Genomic DNA, 10,694 nt, shown 5'->3' on the forward strand with positions numbered 1-10,694 from the left:
GTGACAGGTTCTGTGACTGGGCATAGGCCAACTTTGGGATCCTGGGACCCTGAATATAGCAACAACAGAGCACCCCATATCCCAGATCCATCCCTTGGAGTCCCAGGCCTTGTTACTACACCATGGTGAGGGCCAGGAGTCAATAGTGATGAACCCTTTCAAACCTGCTATGTAGTGAAGACCTAACCCCAAGGCAAAATATCTCAATGCAGAGTTCTGCAAGTCAGCAGCAGAAGAGACACAACTATTCACTTTCTGAATTCCCAGTCCACGGGCAAAATAAAGCTTGGAAAATAAGTAAACAGCAAAAGAAATACCTAACTTTAGAAAATTTCTATGGTAACAAAGAGCAAAACACAGAGTCAATAAGGAATGGTGAGATTCAAGAAACTACATGCCAAACATTAAAGAAAAAGAGAAGTTTGTTTCTAGCACTGAAAGAACTCAACAAAGTATTAAAAATTTTTAAAGACAGGTTGAAGAAAAATGGGAAAAAGAAATAAAAGTAATGCAAAAAGAAGATAGTAGCTTAAGAAGCAAAATTGGTCAACTGGGAAAAAAGGCACAAAAATCCAATGAAGAAAAAAGTTTATTTTTTTTAAGAATTTAAGTTTATTTATTTAATAAATTTAAAATATTTTTCTGTGATTATACATGGATCATGTTCTTTCCCTTCCCTCCTTCCACTCCTCTCCTGTAGGCAATAAGCAATTTCACTGGGTTTTACATGTGTCATTGATCAAGACCTATTTCCATATTACACTAGGGTAATGGTTTAGAGTCTACATCCCTAATCATATGCCTATTGACTTATGTGATAAAACAACTGTTTTTCTTCTGTGTTTATACTTCCATAGTTCTTTCTCTGAATGTGGATAGCATTCTTTCTCATAAGTCCCTCAGAATTGTCCTGGATCATTGCATTGCTACTAGTAGAGAAGTTCATTACAGTTGATTGTGCCACAGTATATCTGCCTCTGTGTAATGTTCTCCTGGTTCTGCTCCTTTTGCTCTGCATCAATTCCTAGAGGTTGTTCCACTTCTCGTTGAATTTCCCCAGGTCATTATTCCTTTTAGCACAATAGTATTCCATCATCTACAGATACCACAATTTGTTCAGTCATTCTCCAATCAAAGGGCATCCCCTCATTTTCCAAATTTTTGCCACCACAAAGAGCGAAGCTATAAATACTTCTGTACAAGTGTTTTCCCCTATTATCTCTTTGGGGTATAAACTCAGCAGTGGTATGGCTGGATAAAAGGGCAGGCAGTCTTTTAATGCCCTTTGGGCTATAAGGATCAGATTAGGCTCTCTCCTGATTGTAACAATGAAGGTACTTAGCTCTTCCTGGATTATGAAGATTAGATTGTCACTCCCTGTCTCTTTTTGGATATAATCCCCAAAGTTTAAGCATAGTACTTAAAGTTGACTATGGAAATCTGTCCATTTTTTATTTAATCAAAAAGGGTATGAACACCCATCTCACACACTGAATGAGATATCTGTGACCCATGTGTGAAAGAGTGGGTGACAAATAAGAATTGACTGATTGCCTTCTGGGTGGTCCTAGAGGTGAGTGCCAGCTGTGATTGGTAGATGTAAAGATTAAGGGAAGTGGTTCAAGAAAAAAAGTTATATTAAAGAGAGTGACCTGAAGGGCCTGAAGTCAGTTCTTCTTGAAGTTCAACTTGGACTTCCACTTCTGTTCTACTGGCAATTCTACTGGAGTGGAGAATAATTCTTCATTCAGAAGAGTGCTGACTGGACCTATTTTTCCTGGTAACCCTGTTCCTTTGAATTGACACATGGTGAGTGTAAAGGCTGACTCCCTTTCCTTTTACCTTTTTTGGAGGTACCAGCCTCTGGAGAGGCCCATCATCTTGAGACTCTTTTCCCTTGGCTGGGACCTTTAAACTCCTGCCTGGTTCAGAGGAGGCCAGAGCACCTATCTCTCTTTTTTCTTCTCTTTCTCTTTTCCTTAATATCTTCCCTCTTTATTATTAATAAACTACCATAAATTCCATTCTGACTTTAGTAATTCATTTGGGATTTAGTAATTAAATCCCTGGCAACCAACTAAAATATTAGTCAGTCCAACCATAAATTTAACAGGGCATAGTTCCAAATTGCCTTCCAGAATGGTTGGATCAATTCACAACTCCACAAGCAGTGCAGTAATGCTCCAATTTTGCCACATGCCCTCCAACATTTGTAACAGAAAAGAGGTTTTTAAAAAAAAACAGAATTGACCCTTGGGAAAAGAGGTCAAAAAAGCCAACAACAACAACAAAAAAGAGTTTCATGAAAAGTAGAAAAGGTCAAATAGAAAAGAAAAATCAAAAGGTCATGTAAGAAATTAATTCTTTAAAAATTAGAATTAGGCACATAGAAGCTAATGACTTCATGAGAATCAAGAAACAATAAAACAAAATCACAAGAATGAAAAAAGAACATATGAAATAGCACATTGAAAAAACAACTGACCTATAAAACAGATCCAGGTGAGACAATTTAAAAACTATTGAACTACCTAGAAGTCATGACGAAAAAAAAAGAAAGAAAAAAGAAAAACCTAGACATCATATTACAAGAAATTATCCAAGAAAAATTTCTGATAGACTTGAATAAGAAGGTAAAATATATATAGAAAGAAACCACAGATCACCTCTTGCAATAAATCTCCAAATGACAACAGACAACAACTTCAAGGAATTTTATATTCAAGTTCAAGAGTTCCCAGGCCAAGGTGAAAATACTGCAAGTAGCCAGCAATAAACAATTTAAATATCATGGAGCCACAGTCAGAATTACACAGGATATGGCAGCTTCCACCTTGAAGGCTCAAAGATTTGGAATATGATATTCCAGAAGACAGGGGAACTAGGTTTACAACCAAGAATCACCTACTGATCAAAATTTATTACATTCTTTCAGGGTAAAGTATGGTCATTTAATAAAATAGATTGCCAAGTATTCTTGAAGAAAAGACAAGACTTAAACAGAAAATGTGATGTCCAAATATAAAATTCAAGAAAAAGTATAAAAAGGTAAATAAGAGAAAAAATATTTAAGGGTTTCAATGAGGTCAAATTGTTTAAATTCCTATATGGAAAGATTATATCTTTAACTCTTAAGAATTGTTATTATATCATAGTAGTTAAAAGAAGTATACATTGACAGAGGGTATGGTAGTAAGCTCTTTAGGATGATATGTAAAAAAAATCTAGGGGTGAAAAAGAGGTTTGCACTAAGAGAAATGGGAAGAGAGAAATAAAATGAGGGTAATTATATTGCATAAAGAGGCAAGTGCTATTACAGTGGAAGCAAGGAAGAAAATGGTGATGGGTAATACTTAAACTTTACTCTCATTGGAATCAGCTCAGAGAGGGAAGAGCAGCCAAATTCATTGGGATATAGAATTCTATCTTACTATATAGAGAAATAGAAGGGAAATAAGAAAGAGGGTGGTAGGGAGGTGAGTAATTTAAGGCAAAGAGAAGTGGAGGGGTGATTAAAAGGCCCTATAGAGAATTAGGAGGGGAATAAGAAGGGAGGTTGTAGGAAGGGGAGTAATATAATAGATAGGGAGTGGGGAGAGTGATTAAAAGGAAAATATTAATATGGAGGAAAAGAGTAAAAGGAGAAAGGATAAGATTAAAAGAAGAAATCATGATGGAGGTAAATACACAGATGGTAATTATTACTATGAATATAAATGGGATGAACTCACCCATAAAACAGAAATGGATAGCAGAGTCCTACCATATGTTGTTTACAAGAAACACATTTGAGGCAGGTAGACACACAGGAACAGAATCTACTGAACTTCAATAGAGACAAAAAAAGGCAGGAGTAACAATCATGATCTCTGACAAAACTAAAGCAATAATAGATCTGATTAAAAGAGATAAGGAAAGTAATCACATGTTGATAAAAGATAGTATACACAATAAGTAATATCAGAAATTGAACAAGCCATCAATGACCTCCATCAAGAAAAAACCCTGGGGCCAGATGGATACACCAAATTGTATAACATCCAAATATTTGAAGGAGAAACTAAAGGAGCTTAAGGAGGAAATAGACAGTAAAACTACTCAAGTGGGGGACCTCAACCTTTCCCTATCAGAACTAGATGAATCTAATAAAAAAATGAGAAAGGAGTAAAGGAAGTGAATGAACTTTTAGAAAAGTTAGATTAGATATTTGGAGATATCTAGAGTAAATTGAATAGGGATAAAAAGGAATACACCTCTTCAATAGCAATGGTGCATATATAAAAAAATGACCACATACTAGGGCATAAAAACTTCACAATTAAAATCAGAAGAGCAGAAAAAATAAATGCAACTTTTCCCAATTATAATGCAAGGAAACTTGTAATCAATAAGTGTTCATGGAAAGGCAAATTTAAAATTAATTGGAAACTGTATAATCTACTTCTTCAAAATGAGTGGCTCAAAGAACAAATCTTTTAAAAAATCACTGATTTTGTTGAAGAGAATGGCAATGGTGAGACAACATATAAAAATTTATGGGATAGAGCCAAAGCAGTACTCAGGGAATATTTTACATCCATGAGTGCTTGTATTAATAAAATAGAGAAAAAGCAGATCAATTAATTGAGCATGCAACTAAAACAAACAAACAGAAAAAGAACAAATTAAAATCCCCAGTTAAAGACTAAATTGTAAATCCTAAAAATCAAAGGAGAAATTAATATAATTGAATTATTGAACTAGTGAATAAGAGGAGAAGCTAGTTCTATGAAAGAACATAAAGTAGATAGAGAATTATTTAATTTTATTTTTTAAAAAAAGAAGGAAAATAATCAAATTACCAGTATCAAAAATGAAAAGGGTTATTTCCCTTCTAATGAAGATGAAATTAAAGCAATCATTAGGAGATTTTTGTCCAGTAATATGACAATAAAATAATATAGGTGAAATGGATTAATATTTACAAAAATATAAATTACCTAGATTAACAAAATTGAAAATGAAATAATTAGATAACCCCATGTCAGAAAAAGAAATTGAACAAGCCATCAATGTCCTCCATCAAAAAAAAAAAACTTAGGGCCAAATGGATTTACAAGTGAATTCTACTGAACATTTAAAGAATAATTAATCCCCATACTATACAAAGTATTAGTCAAAATAAGCAAAGAAAGAGTCCTACCAAATTCTTTTTTATGACATAAATATGGTGTTGATGCCTAAACCAGGAAGACCAAAAACAGAGAAAAAAAATTATAGACTAATTTCCTTAATGAATATTGATGCAACAATCTCAAAATAAAATACAAGCAGGGAGACTATAATAATATATTAAAAAGATTCTTCACCATGACCATGTGGGATTTATACCAGAAATGCAAGGCTGTTTTACTATTGGGAAAACTATCAGCATAATTGACCATATCAATAATCAAACTAACAGAAATCATGTGATTATATCAATAGATGCAGAAAAGGCTTTTGACAAAATACATGACCCATTCCTGTTGAAAACACTAGGAAGAATATGGATAAAAGGGTCTTGCCTTAAAATAATAAGTAGCATTTATTTAAAACCATCAGCAATTATCTGACATGGGGATGTTAAAAGCCTTCCCAATAAGATCAGGAATAAAGCAAAGATGCCCATTTTCACCACTATTATTTAATATTATACTAGAAATACTCGCTTTTTAGAGAAGAAAAAGAAATTGAAGGAATTAAAGTAGGCAATAAGGAAACTAAACTATCACTCTTTGCAGATGATATAATGGAATACTTAGAGAATCCCAGAAAATCAACTAAAAAGCTAGTTGAAATAATTAATAAGTAGCAAAGTTGCAGGATACAAAATAAACCCACATGAATCATCAGTATTTCTATATATTTCCAACAACACTTAGCAGCAAGAGTTAGAGAGAGAAACTACATTTAAATAACTAGACAATATAAAATACTTGGGAATCTATATGCCAAGAAAAACACAGGAATTATATGAACTTAATTAGAAAACACTTTAAACACAAATAAAGTTAGATCTGAACAATTGGAAAAGCAATGACTTTTCATATGTATGCCAAGATAATATAATAAAAATGATAATCTTATCCAAATTAATTTACTTATTCAGTGCCATACAATCAAACTACCAAAATATGTGAATGATCATGCCCTGGAAGTAACAGATCTTAAACAGTAATCAAAAACAATCTAGTTCTGGCTAAGAAATAGAAAAATGTAGGAGTAAATGACCTCAGCAATCTAGTGTTTGATAAACCCAAAGATCCCAGCTTTTCAATAAGAGCTGCCATTTGACAAAAACTGCTTGGAAAACTAGAAAACAATACAGCAAAAATTAGGTTTAGATCAATATCTCACACCCTATCCCAAGATAAGCTCATAATGGGTATATTATTTAAACATAAAGAGTGATATTACAAGTGAATTAGGGTTTCATAGAATAGTTTATCTTTCAGATCTATGGATTAGGGACAATTTATGACCAAACAAGAGATAGAGAACATTAGAAGATGTAAAATGAATAAATTTGAATATAGTAAATTGAAAGTTTTTGTACAAACAAAACCAATGCAACCAAGATTAGAAGGAAAACAACAAACTGAAAAAAAATTTATAACAGATTTCTCCGAGAATGATTTCACTTCTCAAATCTTTAAAGAACTAAGTCAAATTTATAAGAATCCAAGTCATTCCCCGATTGATAAATGGTCAAAGGATATGAATTGGTAGTTTTCAGATGAAGAAATCAAAGCTATCAATAATCATATGAAAAAATGTTCTAAATCACTCTTGACTAGAGAAATGCAATTAGAACAACTTTGAGATATCATCTCACCTTATCAGATTGGCCAATATGACAGTAAAGGAAAAATGATAAATGTTGGAGGGAATGTTGGGCCATTAATGCATTGCTGGTGGAGTTGTGAAATGATCCAACCATTCTGGAGGGCAATTTGAAACTATACCCAAACGGCTGTGACAGAATGCATACTTTTTGATTCAGTAATACCACTACTAGGTCTCTATTCCAAAAAGATTAAAACAATGAGAAAGGATCTCTTTGTACAAAGATATTTATAGCTGCTCTTTTTGTGGTGGTAAAGAATTGGAAACTAAAAGGATGCCCCTCAATTGGGGAATGGCTGGACAAATTGTGGTATGTGATGGTGATGGACTACTATTGTGCTATAAGGAATAATGAACAGGATGATTTCAGAACAAGCTGGAAAAACCTACATGAACTGAAGTAGAGTGAAATAAGCAGAACCAGGAGAACATTATACACAGTAACTGAAATATTGTAGAACAATCAAATGTGATAGACTTTGCTACTAATAGCAATATAATGATCCAAGACAATTCTGAGGGACTTATGAAAAACAAGGCTATCTACATCCAGGAAAAGAACTGTTGGAGTAGAAATGCAGATGAAAACATATGATTTATCACTTGTTTATTTGGGTATGATTTGTGGTTTTGATTTTATAAGATTATTCACCTACAAAAATGAATAATCTGAAAATGTTTTGCATGATAAAACATGCATAATCCAGACTGAATTGCTTGTCAGCTCTGGGAGTGATGAGGGAAGAAGGGAGGGAGACAACATGGATCATTTAACTTTGGAAAATTCAGGTGAAAATTTATTAAAATAAAAAAAAAGTTAAACTTTTGTTTCAAGGGAAACTTTGAGGTCAGTAAGAAAACAGTGAATGTTTACAAATGTAGTAGGCTCTATTCTTCTCTTCCCATTCAATTCTGGGCCCAGCTTATTTTGTCTGTAGCAGACACATGTTATAAGGAATTTATTTAATGTTTGCTCTGTCAAATTAAGTAATATTACTCTGTGGCTTTAAGAGACTGAGTATATAGCTCTCAAATCTCTGACTCTTTAAGAGGTTCTCCATAAAAGAGGAGGAGTAGTTAGTTCTGGGCTCCATATTGCTCTGACTTCCTTGGGAGGGGAATTACTGGGTCATTCTCTCAAAGAAGATCAGTTAGTGACTTTTGAGAGAATTACTTTTGAAAGTTTGCATTACACCTACGAAGTAGAGTTAAAGTCTGCTTCTGGAGAGCTTTCTTCCTGAAGGGAGAGGAGCTGTCAGAGGGGCTCTGTCCACTCCCTCTGACTTGGGAGCAAGGCCTGTGTAAGTGTCTCTCTGCCAAGAGATTCTGACAGTTATATCTGAAATGATTTTATATATCAATTTAAGGTTCATTGTTTAGCATAGGTATAGTTAGATAGAGAAATATTATTTAAAATAGTTGATAGTAGTTTAAATAGGTCTGATCTGGCAGACAAGAAGACACTGCAAAGAAAGCAGTTAGATTGGGGGGGGGGATTATTTAGAAATTTTAGTATAAAGTTAAGAGATTTCCCATCCTATTCCTAATTCCTGTTCCTATTCCTGCTCTCCTGATAATAAATAAGGGTTGTATCAAACTGCTTCAGGACATTTTATCAATCGCCTACACAATAGTTTAATTTCTAGCAAATCTATAAAAATGGGTATAATATAACAGTATTAGCTTATCAATAACTGCTTTAGCTTATTTAAAACAGCATCATTTACCCATTACATGCATGGACAAGGTGCCATATCTATCATTAAAAGGCAAGCTATGACCAGTGACTACCATATTGAGTGGACACATTTCAACTGACAATTAACTTATAAGTGATAGTAGAATTTGTGCATATTTAATGAAGCAATGTAATTCAATTTATGAGCTGTCTTGGGCCAGCTTTGGCTTTTGTTTTCAAGGAATGATACACAACAATTTACTTAGACTATGTTTAGTGTGAAAAGCTGTAGTAGAGTCAAACTAAAACAGTATGGAAAGGCTGAAAATTTATATGAAGATTAAACATGGTACTTAAAATTCAATATGGGCAAATGTAAGTACCTAGTATTACCTTACCTTTTCTCTTCCAGTCATAAAACACTTCTTAATTGCTTAATATTTTGAGAAATGTTGGAAATTATTTGATCATGTCTCAAACTATAGAGACAGATGATTCTATTTCCATTTTATGCATAATTATTAAACTTTTAACATGAAAATACCATGAAGCAACATCAACATATATTCCTAGCTACCTAATATCAGTAATAAATCAAAAGAAAAAATCAATATTTTGGGGAAATCTACAGATGTAATATAGACTTATGGAAAATAGATATTAAGCCTTGAAACTGAGTTTGAAGAAACCATAAGAACCTTAAGTATGTCAAAGCATACTGGAGGTAGGGATGGCAATATCAGTATTTTTTTCAATGTGAAGGTATGTTATGAGAGACAATATGATATAGTGAATAAAGATTTAACCTCTAATTGAGAAGACCTGTGGTCAACTTCTGCTTCTGAGGCCTCCTGGCAGTGTGACCATAGATGAGTCACAATCACAACTCATTGCCCTAAGCAATTTTCTAAGATTATAAATTAAAGAGAAAGGGATCAATCTTTATTGGAAGAGAGAGATTTCTTAATAATAATACTCTACTGGTGAAATAGATCCAGACTATGTATTCCAAAATAGAATCTGTATCTTTTCCTTAAAAACATTTCCCCCTCTGGGGGCAGCTGGGTACACAGTGGATTGAGAGCCAGGTCTAGAGATGGGAGGTCCTAGGTTCAAATCTGACCTTGGACACTTCCTAGCTGTGTGACCCTGGGCCAGTCACTTAACCCCTATTGCCTAGCCTTCACTGCTCTTCTGTCTTAGAACCAATACACAGTAGTGATTCTAAGATGAAAGGTAAGGGTTTAAAAAAATTTTCCCCCTATATTGTATGCTGAGAGAAAACTTCATAAATGCCTAAACTTTAGAATGTGCTCTAAAGGCTATATATATTAATGAGAAAACAAAGCAGAATATTCAAATTAAAACTGCAAGGTGACAGACTGAATTATCCATTTACAAGCCAGCAATGAGAATTTGGAAGTCAAATAAAACATTTCCCACAAATAATAAAGTAGACAGAATAAAACAGTGGAAAGCCTGTTAGATTTGGAATCATAAGACCTAGATTCAAATCTCTGAATTTTCTGATTAGTGCCTGTAACTTTAGGTAACCACTTTACTTCTCTGGGACTCAGTTTCCTTATTTGTAAAAAATAAAAAGGCAGATTGGACTAGATGATCCTTGAGATTCCTTTCAGCACTAAACTTATGATTCTATTCATGTCCTTTAGCTAAGTCCTTCAGCTTAATACTGTCCTTTAGAAACTGTCCTCTACTTGGCTGCTGTGCAGACAACTTCAGTACCACCAACAGTGCCCTGCCAAGGGGTGATTCTGTGTGTGTGTATAAAAGTGTTTTTGTTGTTATTTATTCTTTCTTCCCTTCTTTCTTTTTCTGCCATCTACCTTCCTTTCCTTTCCTTTCCTTTCCTTTCCTTTCCTTTCCTTTCCTTTCCTTTCCTTTCCTTTCCTTTCCTTTCCTTTCCTTTCCTTTCCTTTCCTTTCCTTTCCTTTCCTTCCCTTCCCTTCCCTTCCCTTCCCTTCCCTGCCTTTCCCTTCCCTTCCCTTCCCTTCCCTTCCCTTCCCTTCCCTTCCCTTCCCTTCCCTTCCCTTCCCTTCCCTTCCCTTCCCTTCCCTTCCCTTCCCTTCCCTTCCCTTCCCTTCCCCTCTTTTCCCTTCCCTGCCTTTCCCTTCCCTTCCCTGCCTTT

This window comes from Monodelphis domestica, chromosome 1 (genome assembly GCF_027887165.1).
Source record: "Monodelphis domestica isolate mMonDom1 chromosome 1, mMonDom1.pri, whole genome shotgun sequence".
Lineage (NCBI taxonomy): Eukaryota > Metazoa > Chordata > Mammalia > Didelphimorphia > Didelphidae > Monodelphis > Monodelphis domestica.